This window comes from Balaenoptera borealis (genome assembly GCF_965194805.1).
Source record: "Balaenoptera borealis genome assembly, chromosome: 5".
Taxonomy (NCBI): domain Eukaryota; kingdom Metazoa; phylum Chordata; class Mammalia; order Artiodactyla; family Balaenopteridae; genus Balaenoptera; species Balaenoptera borealis.
In genome coordinates, this window is record NC_138862.1 from 26,412,866 (window position 1) to 26,427,855 (window position 14,990).

The 14,990-nt window shown below is 36.4% G+C and overlaps 2 long non-coding RNA genes across 2 annotated transcripts in view; one reads left to right on the forward strand and one right to left on the reverse strand.

Annotated features, from left to right (window-relative positions):
* LOC309628723 overlaps positions 1-14,990 on the reverse strand; it is a 263,640-nt gene that overhangs the window by 159,922 nt on the left and 88,728 nt on the right. The window lies entirely within an intron of this gene.
* On the forward strand, positions 913-12,432 carry LOC309628737. The gene is made up of 2 exons (XR_014244685.1): positions 913-8,618; positions 8,933-12,432. It is a non-coding gene; the product is annotated as an uncharacterized lncRNA (long non-coding RNA).

Consider the following 14,990-nt stretch of genomic DNA (forward strand, 5'->3'; position numbering starts at 1 on the left):
CTTACACCTAAAGGAACTAGAGAAAGAAGAACAAACAAAACCCAAAGTTAGCAGAAGGAAGGAAATTATAAAGATCAGAGCAGAAATTAATGAAATAGAAACAAAGAAAACAATAGCAAAGATCAATAAAACTAAAAGCTGGTTCTTTGAGAAGATAAACAAAATTGATAAACTATTAGCCAGACTCATCAAGAAAAAGAGGGAGAGGACTCAAATCAATAAAATTAGAAATGAAAAAGGAGACGTTACAACAGACACCGCAGAAATACAAAGCATCCTAAGAGACTACTACAAGCAACTCTATGCCAATAAAATGGACAACCTGGAAGAAATAGACAAATTCCTAGAAAGGTATAAACTTCCAAGACTGAACCAGGAAGAAATAGAAAATATGAACAGACCAATCACAAGTAATGAAATTAAAACTGTGATTAAAACACTTCCAACAAACAAAATCCAGGACCAGATGGCTTCACAGGTGAATTCTAACATTTAGAGAAGACCTAACACCCATCCTTCTCAAACTCTTCCAAAAAATTACAGAGGGAGGAACACTCCAAAACTCATTCTACGAGGCCTCCGTCACCCTGATACCAAAACCAGACAAAGATACTACAAAAAAAGAAAATTACAGACCAATATCACTGATGACTATAGATGCAAATATCCTCAACAAAATACTAGCAAACAGAATCCAACAACACATTAAAAGGATCATACACCATGATCAAGTGGGATTTATCCCAGGGATGCAAGGATTCTTCAATATATGCAAATCAATCAATGTGATACACCATATTAACAAATTGAAGAATAAAAACCATATGATCATCTCAATAGGTGCAGAAAAAGCTTTTGACAAAATTCAACACCCATTTATGATAAAAACTCTCCAGAAAGTGGGCATAGAGGGAATCTACCCCAACATAATAAAGGCCATATACGACAAACCCACAGCAAACATCATTCTTAATGGTGAAAAACTGAAAGCATTTCCTCTAAGATCAGGAAAAAGACAAGGATGTCCACTCTCACCACTATTATTCAACATAGTTTTGGAAGTCCTAGCCACAGCAATCAGAGAAGAAAAAGAAATAAAATGAATACAAACTGGTAAAGAAGAAGTAAAACTGTCACTGTTTGCAGATGACATGACACTATACATAGAGAATCCTAAAGATGCCACCAGAAAACTACTAGAGCTAATCAATGAATTTGGTAAAGTTGCAGGATACAAAATGTAGAGAAATCTCTTGCATTCCTATACATTAATGATGAAAAATCTGAAAGAGAAATTAAGGAAACACTCCCATTTACCATTGCAACAAAAACAATAAAATGCCTAGGAATAAACCTACCTAGGGAGACAAAAGATCTTTATGCAGAAAACTTTAAGACACTGTTGAAAGAAATTAAAGATGATACCAACAGATAGAGAGATATACCATGTTCTTGGATTGGAAGAATCAATATTGTGAAAATGACTACACTACCCAAAGCATCTACAGATTCAATGCAATCCCTATCAAATTACCAATGGCATTTTTTACAGAACTAGAACAAAAAATCTTAAAATTTGTATGGAGACACAAAAGACCCCGAATAGCCAAAGCAGTCTTGAGGGAAATAAACAGAGCTGGAGGAATCAGACTCCTTGACTTCAGACTATACTACAAAGCTACAGTAATCAAGACAATATAGTACTGACACAAACACAGAAATATATATCAGTGGAACAGGATAGAAAGCCCAGAGATAAACCCACGCACCTATGGTCAACTAATCTATGACAAAGGAGGCAAGGATATACAATGGAGAAGAAGAGCACACTCTTCAATGAAGTGGTGCTGGGAAAATTGGACAGCTACATGTAAAACAATGAAATTATAACACTCCCTAACACCATACACAAAAAATAAACTCAAAATGGATTAGCGACCTAAATGTAAGACTGGACACCATAAAACTCTTAGAGGAAAACATAGGAAGAACACTCTTTGACATAAATCACAGCAAGATTATTTTTGATCCACCTCCTAAAGTAATGGAAATTTAAAAAAAATAAACAAATGGGACCTAATGAAACTTCAAAGCTTTTGCACAGCAAAGGAAACCATAAACAAGACGAAAAGACAACCCGCAGAATGGGAGAAAATATTTGCAAACGAATCAACGGACAAAGAATTAATCTCCAAAATATATAAACTGCTCATGCAGCTCAATATTAAAAAAACAAACAACCCAATCCAAAAATGGGCAGAAGACCTAAATAGACATTTCTCCAAAGAAGACATACAGATGTCCGAGAAGCACATGAAAAGCTGCTCAACATCACTAATTATTAGAGAAATGCAAATCAAAACTACAATGAGGTATCACCTCACACCAGTTAGAATGGGCATCATCAGAAAATCTACAAACAACAAATGCTGGAGAGGGTGTGGAGAAAAGGGAACCCTCGTGCACTGTTGGTGGCAATGTAAATTGATACAGCCACTATGGAGAACAGTATGGAGGTTCCTTAAAAATCTAAAAATAGAATTACCATACGATCCAGCAATCCCACTACTGGGCATATACCCAGAGAAAACCATAATTCAAAAAGACACATGCATCCCAATGTTCATTGCAGCACTATTTACAATAGCCAGGTCATGGAAGCAATCTAAATGCCCATTGACAGAAGAATGGATAAAGAAGATGTGGTACATATATACAATGGAATATTACTCAGCCATAAAAAGGAACGAAATTGGGTCATTTGTTTAGACTTGGATGGATCAAGAGACTGTCATACAGAGTGAAGTAAGTCAGAAAGAGAAAAACAAATATCGTATATTAATGCGTATATGTGGAACCTAGAAAAATGGTACAGATGAACTGGTTTGCAGGGCAGAAATTGAGAAACAGATGTAGAGAACAAACGTATGGACACCAAGTGGGGTAAGCAGCAGGGCGGTGGTGGTGGTGGTGTGATGAACTGGGCGATTGGGATTGACATGTATACAGTGATGTGGATAAAATTGATGACTAACAGGAACCTGCTGTATAAAAAAATAATAAAGATAAAGAGAGAATCTTAAAAGCAGCAAGATAAAAGTAACTAGTTACATATAAGGGAATGTCCATAAGACTATAAACTGACCTTTCAGCAGAAACTTTGCAGGCCAGAAGGGAGTAGCATGATATATTCAAAGTGCTGAAAGGAAAAAACCTACAACCAAGAAAGAATACTCTCCCTGGCAAGATTATCATTCAGAATTGAAGGAGAGATAAAGAGTCTACAGACAAGTAAAAGCTTGATGAACTTCTACTAAATTGGTCTTAAAAACATTAAAGGGGCTTCTCTAAGCAAAAAAAGAAAAGGCAACAACTAGAAATAAGAAAATTATGTACATAATCATGTTTAAAAACAGCAGAATACACATGCTTTTCAAGTGCACATGGAACATTCTCAAGGATAAATTACATGCTAGGCCACAAAACGAATCCCAACACATTTTAAAAGATAGAAATTATATCAAGCATTTTTTCTGACCACAAAGGTATGAAACTAAAAATCAATTACAGGGGCTTCCCTGGTGGTGCAGTGGTTAAGATCCGCCTGCCAATGCAGGGGACATGGATTCAAGCCCTGGTCCAGGAAGATCCCACATGCCGCAGAGCAACTAAGCCTGTGCGCCACAACTACTGAGCCTGTGATCTAGAGCCCATGAGCCACAACTACTGAAGTCTGAGTGCCTAGAGCCCCTGCTCCACAACAAGAGAAACCACCTCAATGAGAAGCCTGCACACTGCCACAAAGAGTAGCCCCCACTCGCCGCAACAAGAGAAAGCCCACGCGCAGCAACAAAGACCCAACACAGCCAAAAATAAAATAAATTTTTTAAAAAATCAATTACAGAAAGCAAATTTGAAAAAAAACATGGAGACTAAACAACATGCTACTAAAATACCAGTGGGTCAATGAAAAAAGTAAAGAGGAAATTGAAGTACCTTGAGGCAAATGCAAATGAAAACACAAAACTCCAAAATCTATGGGATGCAGTAAAGTAGTTCTAATAGGGAAGTTTATAGTGATACAAGCCTTCCTCAAGAAACAAGAAAAATCTCAAATGAACAACCAAAATTATCAACCAATGGAATTAGAAAAGAAGAACGAACCAAGCCCAAAGTCAGAAGAAAAAAAGAAGTAATAAAGATCAGAGACAAAATAAAATAGAGAACAAAAAACAATAGAAAAGATCAATGAAACCAAGAGCTTGTTTTTTTAAAAGAGTAACAAAGTTGATAAACCTTTAGCCAGGCTCACCACTAAGAAAAGAGAGTGGACCCAAATAAACAAAATAAGAAGTAAAAGAGGAGAAACAACAACCAATACCACAGAGATACAAAAAATCATAAGCGAATACTTGGCATAGTTATATGCCAACACATTGGACAACCTAGAAGAAATGGATAAATTTCTAGAAACATACAACCTGCGAAGATTGAATCAAGAAGAAACAATTTGAACAGACTGATCACTACTATTAGTGAAACTGAATTTTTAATTTAAAAAAAAAAAAAAAACCCAACAAACAAAAGTCCAGAACCACACAGTTTCACAGGGAAATTCTATCAAACATATAACAAACTAATTCTTATCTTCTCAAACTATTCCAAAAAGCTGAGAAGGCTAGAACACTCCCAAATTCATTCTATGAGGCCATAATTATCCTGATACCAAAACCAGACAAAGATACTACAGAAAAAGAAAATTAAAGTCTAATATACCTTTGATAAATATAGATGAAAAATCCTCAACAAAATATTAGCAAACCAAATCCAACAACATACAAAAAGAATTATATCATGATCAAGTTGGATTTATTCCAGGGATGCAAGGATGGTTCAATATTAGCAAATCAATCAATGGGATACACCACATTAACAAAAGGAAAGATAAAAATCAGATGATCCTCTCAATAGAGAAAAAGCTTTTGAAAAAATTTAACATGATAAAAATGCTCATCAAAGTTGGCATAGAGAGAACGTATCTCAACATAATAAAGGCCATTTATGAGAAACCCACAGATAACACCATACTCAAAGGTGAAAAGTTGAAAGCTTTTCCTCTAAAATCAGGAAAAAGACAAGGATACCCACTCTTGCCACTTCTATTTAAATTAGTACTGGAAGTTCTAGCCACAGCAATCAGACAAGAAAAAGAAATAAAAGGTATCCAAATTAGAAGGGAAGATGTAAAACTATAACAATTTGCAGATGACAAGATACTTTAAGTAGAAAACCCTAAATTCTGCACCAAAAAAATTAAAACTAATAAATGAATTCAACAAAGTTCCTGGATACAAGATTTATACAGAGAAATCTGTCACATTTCTATACACTAATAATGAACTATCAGAAAGAGAAAGTAAAAAACAATCCCATTTAAAATTTCATCAAGGGCTTCCCTGGTAGCACAGTGGTTGAGAGTCTGCCTGCCAATGCAGGGGACACGGGTTCAAGCCCTGGTCTGGGAAGATCCCACATGCCACAGAGCAACTAGGCCCGTGAGCCACAATTACTGAGCCTGCGCATCTGGAGCCTGTGCTCCGCAACAAGAGAGGCCGCGATAATGAGAGGCCCGTGCACCGCGATGAAGAATGGCCCCCACTTGCCACAACCAGAGAAAGCCCTCGCACAGAAACGAAGACCCAACACAGCCATAAATAAATAAATAAATTAATTAATTAAAAAAAAAAGAAGTAAAAAAGAAACAAGGCAGCCCCACCTTCATCCCCATTTAAAAAACAAAAAACAAAAAAAAAACAAGGCGGCCCCACCTTCATCCCCATTTAAAAAAAAAAAAACTGCATCAAAAAGAATAAAATACCTAGGAATAAACTTAAGCAAGGAGGGGAAAGATCTATACTCTGAAAACTATAAAACACTGATGAAGAAAACTGAAGATGATATAAAGAAATGGAAACATAGCCTGTGCTCTTGAATTGGAAGAATTAATATTGTTAAAATGGCCATACTATCCAAAGCAATCTACAGATTTAATGCAATCCCTATCAAAATACCCATGACATTTTTCTCAGAATTAGAACAAATAATCCTAATATTCATATGGAACCAAAAAGACCCCAAACTGCCAAAGCAATCTTGAGAAAAGAACAAAGCTGGAGGCATCACACTCTTTGACTTCAGACTATACTACAAAGCTACCGACAAGAGGTTAATATCCAAAATATATAAACAGTGCATAAAACTCAATATCAAAAAGAACAAACGATCCAATAAAATAATGGGCAAGGACTTCCCTGGTGGTCCAGTGGTAAAGAATCTGCCTTACAATGCAGGGGATGTGGGTTTGATCCCTGGTCAGGGAACTAAGATCCCACATTCTGTGGGGCAACTAAGCCCGCATGTCACAACTACTGAGCTCGCGCACCTCAACTAGAGCCTGTGTGCCGCACACTACAGAGCCCATGCACCCTGGAGCCCGTGTGCCACAAATAGAGAAGAAAAAACCCACATGCCACAGTTAGAGAGAAGCCCGCGCACCACAATGAAGGGCCCACATGCCACAACGAAAGACCACATGTGCCTCAACGAAGATCTCAGGTGCCACAACTAAGACCTGATGCAGCCAAAAATTAATTAAATAAATAAATATTTTTTTTAAAAAATGGGCAGTAGATCTCAATAGACATTTTTCCAAAGAAAACATACAGATGGCCAACATGAAAAGATGCTCAACATCTCTAACAATCAGAGCAATTCAAACCAAAACCAGCATGAGATATCACCTTACACCTGTCAGAATGACTATCATCAAAAAGACCACAAATAACAAGAATGTAGAGGAAACAGACTGTAAATTGATGCACCCACTGTAGAAAACAATACGGACGTTTCTCAAAAAACTAAAAATACATCTATCACACAATCTAGCTATTCTACTACTGCATATATATCTAAAGAAAATGAAAACACTACTTAAAAAGATACATGCTACAAGTATACATTGTATAGGACAGGGACCGTAGCCAATATTTTATAATTACTATAAGTGGAGTATAACCTTTAAAAATTGTGAATCACTATATCATACACCTTTTATATAATATTGTACATCAACTATATTTCAATTAAAAAACATTCAAATGGATAAAGAAGATGTGATGCACACATATGCACACACACAATGGAATACTACTCAGCCATAAAAAGGAATGGAATTTTTCCATTTGCAGCAACATGGATATACCTGGAGGGTATTATGCTTAGTGAAATAATTCAGACAGAGAAAGGCAAATACTATATGATTCCTTTTATATGTGGAATCTATAAAACAAAACAAATGAACAAATAAAATAAAACAGAAACTGGCTCATAGACACAGAGAGAACAAACTGGCGATTGCCAGAGTGGAGGGGGTGGGGGAATGGATGAAATAAGTAAAGAGGATTAAGACGTACAAACTTCCAGTCATATAATAAATGCATGGGGATGCAATATAAAGCATAGGGAATATAGCCAACAATATTGTAATAACTTTGTATGGTGACAGATGGCTTCTAGACTTATCATGAAGATCATTTCATAATGTATATAAATGTTGAACCACTATGCTGTACCCCTGAAACCAATATTGTATGCCAATTATATGTCAATAAAAATTAATAATAAAAAAATTAAAAACCATTTCTTTCGCCCATGTTTCTAAACAAATTCTATTATATTTTATGGTCTTTGTGAGTTTGTGTGCTTGTTTTTGCTCTTAGAATTACTATTAGATACACTATCTACCTGAATTTTTTAATGACCATGTATAGTAGGAAAACAAACCTTTCCCCTAAAATGGATAGTCAAATGTCCTTACACAATTTTTTGAAAAGTTAACTTTTGATCCATTCATTTGAAATGCCATGTTGCTTTTAAGTAAAGGTTTCACAGGAACATTATCTTTCTGTTTTTTACCTTTTATTAAGATACTTGGCCAATATTTCCTTCACATTGTAAACCAAAGCCAATTCATTGATTAGAACGACAGGATAGTTGTACCATCCTGAGTATTCAGAGTAGTTGATGCCCTGCTCCTTAATTTGTGTATGCATGTGTGTTAAAAATTAGAAACAAGCTTTTTGGATTCTATAGAATGGACTACTGTAAAGGTGTTATTGCTATGTGACACTATTCCAGGCATTAAAATAGGCCCTGAGAAGGAAACCTGAGGCAAGTTAAACCACCAGTTTCTCTTTATAAAATCTGCAATTAGGTCTGAGAATGCCTCAGAGTCTGCCTTGTCTTTAGAACTAAAAGGACATGAAGTCATGAAAGTTATATCATGGCTATATTTTACCAAGTTGACTGAGTATAAGAAAAATAAAACTAAAGACTGAGAAGAATAAAGCAGGGTACACAAAGATTCAGAGATAAGAGATGGCAAGCAATACATGTTGGCTCTCTATTTCCTTATTCTAGACCCTACCAAGACCTGTCTTTGTTCTGGGCCTGGAATCCCGTGAAGAATCTCTTAAGTCCTTATTGATAGTTCCCTTTTGTGTAAGTGGCATAGATGCCCTTATCTTATCCAAATGGAAGTTTGTTGGTTTATTAAAAAGGCACGGGCTTCCCTGGTGGCGCAGTGGTTAAGAATCTGCCTGCCAATGCAGGGGACACACGGGTTCGAGCCCTGGTCTGGGAAGATCCCACATGCCGCGGAGCAACTGGCCCCGTGAGCCACAATTACTGAGCCTGCGTGTCTGGAGCCTGTGCTCCGCAACAAGAGAGGCTGCAACAGTGAGAGGGCCGCGCACCGCGATGAAGAGTGGCCCCTGCTCGCCGCAACTAGAGAAAGCCCTCGCACAGAAACGAAGACCCAACACAGCCAAAAATAAATAAATAAATAAATTTATTAAAAAAAAAAAAAAAAAAGGCACACAAATGAGAAACTTACTAGATACAATTCAGCAAGTCTTGTAATCTGACAGTATGCTTTACAGCACGAATGAAGAGTATCTATTAATACAATGAGTTACTTAATCAGAGATTATTTAAGAGGCTTCTATTCTGCTCACAACAGATAATCCAATTTCCCTTGGTAACAACAACATTCTGTGTATTATTTTTTCATTTTTTGTGTATATAAGACACATCCAAAAAAGTGTATAAAACATAAATGTAACAGCTTTACAAAGAGAGGTTACACTTGTAACCTCCACCCAGGTCAAAAACTGAAACATTAGCAGAACCCCAGAAGCCTCCATAACGTTTCCTCCCAATTACTATAACCCTCTGCTCCTCAAAATCAACCACTATACTCTCTTCTAGCATTGTAAGTGTGCCTGTTGACAAACTTTATGTAAATGGAATCTTAAACTATTATTTTGTCTCATTTATTTTCCCTAATACTGCGTTTGTGAGATTAATCCACTGTAATTTGTCATAGTACGTCATTAATTTTCTCTGCTGTATCATATTTGTTTGCACGAATATAACTGAATTTACATGTCCATTCATTGCCTCATGGAAATGAGGCTGTTTCTAGGTTTTTGGCTATTATGAATAATACTGAGATATATATTTCTGTAACATCTTTCAGTGAAGATAGATTTGAGTTGCAATTGGATTTTTACCCAGGAGTGAAATCCCTGGGTCATTCATGGGGTTTGCTCAGTTTTGGTAGATAAAGCCAAGCTGCAGGACTACCTACATAACTTTCTGGGCCCAGTGATATGTGAAAATTCAGAACCCCTTGTTCAAAAATTATTAAGAATTTCAAGACAGAAACAACAGAACACTAAAACAAGTGCAGGGCCCTTCTAAACCCTCTGTGACCACACAGGTCACTCACCCATGAAGCTGATCCTGCCAGACTCTTTCCCAAAGTGGTTGTACCGATTTTTACTCTCCAAAGTTTTTCATATCATTTGGATTCATGGAATTGTGAGCCTTGTAATGGGGCTGAACATTTTATGATTGTAAGAGCTAGCCCCAGAATTCTATCTCAGGAAAAAACATTTGGGAAAACACCTTGTTTAATAAAGCTCACAGGGAAAAGGGAGACATTCTGAAGGAAAAACCAAGGCAACCAAAATGAATACTGGATTTTATTCATGGGACAAAATGAAGAATGTATTTCCCTCTGAACTGAGTAGGAGAGGTGAGAGGTAAAAAGGCAGAGAAAGGAAAGAAGAAAGAGAAAGGTATGAGTTTGGGTGGTGAAAAATGCCCATTGTCAGAACTTTATTAATAAGAGTTTGTAATGTTCAATTTTAATTTGTTTGCATTTCTAAATTGTAAGCATTTCTCCCTATTTCCCACCAATAAACTTTCCTAATTGTGTGAGGATAGTTTCTTTGCAGACATTTATAAGGAGCAATGCGCCACATTTAAACAAGGGCTCTGTGGAAACAAAATTAGACATCATAGTAACAAAAATCCAGCAGAAGCAGTAAACTGGAATCAGAGATGCCTGCATGTCCATAGGCCCTTGGGAATTTTTGAAACCGCTTAGACCTTCACAAAGCATAAAATGTAGGTTTCAGCTGATTTTATTTAAAAGCAGGGCCCACAAGCACTATATATAAGAAGTAGTTATTTCCATATCAATTGACAGCTATCATGAACACTGCACTACTTCATCTCTAAATAAATGTAATCTGATAGGAATACAGAACTTTGCTTTCTTGTGAAAATAGAACAGCAATCATCTTTAATACTCAAGGGTTCCAGTATACCAGTAGACACTAGAATAGCCTGTATAAGTGACAGCATTTCTGCACAAAAATGGCAAAACCAAGTGGAGAGAATATGGTGACCAGTGGGATGAGATGGTGTCAACGGTGAGTATCATTTTCATCAGTGGGGACTGAAGCAGGATGGCGGGGGGGCGTTCATTCCATGTAGTGATTAACCATATTTCATGAAAAGCAATCCGGTAATAAGTGTGTGTGGATTGGGGTTGTGGATGGAGGAAACTAGGGAGAGAGAAGGGATTTTTCCAGAGAGGTAGGATCCTCAATAGCAAGTTAGAGCAAAAGCCACTAGAACACAAGTTATACAATTTCTAGAAGCTTAAGAAGCTTCAAGTTACACTTTTTCTGGTGTTGTAGGTTATTTCTGTTTATACTTCCCAGCCAGAGTTTTGACCTCTACAAGCACATCAAGGACATGTGCCTTATTTCATTTATCTTGGTATCCTTGGGCTTTAGCACAGCATCTGGCATATATTAGGCACTTAATAATGCTTGTTAATTATCTGACATATGAATTAAATGAGGTGACAAATTTTCATTTAAAAAACACAGAAAATTTTTCCACCAATGAAAGTTACTTGAAAAGCTTACCAAAATGAAAAGGTGAGAAAAGTTATCCAAAAACCAAAATCATAGTTAATAAAGAACCAAGAGTAAAAAAAGAAATCTAAGTTCCACTGGTTAAAGAGATGAATTTCTAGACAATGTGAAGATTGTCAGAACCACAGGAATATAGAATGTATCCATGAGGAGACAATGTATCTTTCTGAAAACACAATGAGAAGGGATTAGACGAAACTCCAAGCATGACTTTGGGCAAATAATTTTATCCATAAAAATTACAAACCTGGATCCCCCTTTCTGTGGGCTTTTGCTGCCTGTACCCAGGACACTAAACACTCCCGAGACAAGACAGAGAGCTATTCAGACTTGGCACATTATGAATTCTTGCAATCTAACTTCGAACAAGCCCTCTGTATTCACCAATCCATTCACCAGGTCTGCTCCTCGCAGTGACTAGTTCAAGACCTCTTTTCTCTGCTCTCTCCCTCCTTCTTCCTTAGCAGATGACTTCTCTGACTTTACAGAAAATTAAGGCACTGGCGCCATCAAGTTCTTGTCTTATATTAACCCCTGTCCTCATCTTCGTGCCTATCTATCTCCATATCTACCCTTCCTTTCCAAAATTATAATGGAAGGTGTTTCCCTTCCCCTCTCCAAAGATTACTCCTCCATGTATGTTCTCAGTCACACCCCTTCCTAATTTCTGTGGCCCTTGAATCCTAGACTTATCAACCATCTCCCCAGCATCTTTTCACACTGCTGGATTCCTATGTTTTTTATGATTCCAAATATGCAAATGTATAGCCTAACTTTAAAACAAAATATAATAAAACAAAAACCTTCTATTGACTTCTATTGAAGAAGTTCGCCTTCTCAGTACTATGAAATTTCTCTGAACTACCAAATTTTTCAATGATCTCTGCCCAATAGCTTTTTTTCTTTACCCCACCTTATAACATCTTTAACTCCTTGAAAAGGATTTAAGGGTTTCTCTCCTGTCTATCTTTCAAACCCACCTTCCATACTTCATCATTTTTGATAAAAGATTTATTCTGTCAAACCAAAACCATTAAGGTTATCGTGCTAGTTTCTTCTAAATCTTTGCATCTCACAACCCATCAGTCACCAAGTCCTATCAATTCTTCCCTGACATTGTCTTTCAGATGTGTCCCTTGTTCTTCATTGCCTAAATCCCTAACTATTTATGCTTGGGATACTGAAATTGCCTACTAGCTAGTTATATGAGTTAGGAAATGCTGTGTCAATAAATGATCCCAAAATCTCAATGTCTGATAGTAAGAGAGTTTATTTCAAGTTTAAGATACGGGTTGTTGGGGGACTCTGCTTCATGATTCTTCACCCTGAGATTCAAGGTGATGAAGCCACCCTTGTCTAAAAAATTGCCAATCTCACAGTAAAAAGAAAAGAGAACATGGCAAACCATAATTCAGCTCTTGAAGCTTCTCCTTGGAAGTGGCACTCATCACTTTTTATTGCTTCCAAATAGCACATTCTCTGTGTCTTCATGCTCTGCTCACCATCTCCCACCTCACCCAACCAGCAGTGCCACTGAAAAACCTACATCCTCTTCAGCATTCTCAGAAGATATTCCTTGTGTACATCAAGACACTCCAGATCCCTCTCCAATAATTCCTTCCCTAATTATTGTCGGTGCTACACTCCTTAGAGATTTAATATATCAGTATACAATGCTAGTATAGGTTGATAGTTTGCACATTAATTGCATCTATATATCTAATTTCTCCAACTATATTGTATATATTTTGTGATCAACAATAATTCTTAATAACTGCCATTTAAATTCTTGATTTTTGCCCATTTCCAAACAATTAGGAAAGTCTCTGATACAAAACAATTTGTAATGCCTCTAAGGCATGCCATGAAATAGTCATGCCCCTAACTAGAGTGAGCTTCGTGGGGAGTATAGAGGAAGCACAGAGTAATGAAAGGTAAATGTGGTTATGAGTGTTGGTTCTAGAGATAGACTGCCCTGGTGCAAATCTATGGCTCCATCACTTACAAACTGGGTGACCATTAGCAAGTCACTTAAATTTTTTTTTTGCTACATTATCTCTTATGGATCAGTATGTTAATATGATTATATCATATGATTGTTTTAATGAAAAATTAAGTAAATACATAAAAAGTGATTATAAAATTGACTGGTACATATTAAGCCCTCAATAAAGATTAGGTATTGTTGGGGACTTCCCTGGCGGTCCAGTGGTTAAGACCTCACCTTTCAATGCAGGGGGTGCGGGTTCGATCCCTGGTTGGGGAGCTAAGATCCCACATACCTCAGGGCCAAAAAACCAAAACATAAAACAGAAGCAATATTGTAACAAATTCAATAAAGACTTTTAAAAATGGTCCACATCAAAAAAATCTTTAAAAAAAAACAAAAAATTAGGTGCTGTTGCTGCTACCATTAGTGGGCAGTCTACAGTCTCAAAAGAACTTTGTTATTTTCTACTCTCATGACCATTAAGAATAAAGTGTATGAGAAAACTCATATTCTCTAGTGCTACTTGCGAATCTGGTGCCAGGAAATATTACTAAAATATTCCAAATACTTATTATATTTCTTTTGTTCCCCATAGCACTGAGGGCTGCCCAAGATCCATTCGAGATGTTCAATAAATATTCGTTGGTTGGCATAACCTCTCATCTCTCAGCTTCCAAATCTTAAAAATAGGAATAATACCTGCAGTACTTAAATTACAAAGTTATTTTAAATATATAATTTATTTGTTTTAGAAAACAAAATGAAACAATATAGGCCTATAAATTTCTTTTGATGATAATGAAAGTGGGAGATGGGATATTTGGGGTGATAGGAGAAAACAAAAAGAAAAGATTATATAAATTTTGCTATCCAATATTATAAAAGGTAGAGGTAACATAAGGCTATTTATGAAGAAAATGTTATAACAATAAAAATTAAAAGTGGTCAAATAATATATTATTGTTTGAAGTTAGAAAAGCAAAAAGTGACATACTTTGAGATACTCTAAGAAAAAAAATCAAATTCTTCATTAAGTGGTGCTGGGAAAAACTGAACAGCTCCCCTTAAAAAGAAAAATGAAATTAGAACATTCTCTAACACCATACACAAAAATAGACCCGAAATGGATCAAAGACCTAAATGTAAGGCCGGACACTATAAAAATCTTAGAAGAAAACACAGGCAGAACACTCTTTGACATAAATCACAGCAATATATTTTTTGATCCACCTCCTAGAGTAATGAAAATAAAAATAAACAAATGGGACCCAATTAAACTTAAAAGCATCTTCACAACAAAGGAAACCATAAACAAAACAAAAAGACAACCCACAGAACGGGAGAAAATATTTGCCAAAAAAGTGACTGACAAGGGATTAATCTCCAAAATACATAAACAGCTCGTGCAGCTCTATGTCAAAAAAACAAACAACCCAATCAAAAACTGGACCCAAGATCTAAATAGGCATTTTTCCCACGAATACATACAGATGGCCAGAAAGTACATGAAAAGATGCTCAGCATCACTAATTATCAGAGAAATGCAAATCAAAACAACATTGAGGTATCACCTCACACCTGTCAGAATGGACTTCACCAGAAAGTCTACAAACAGTAAGTGCTGGAGAGGGTGTGGAGAAAAGGGA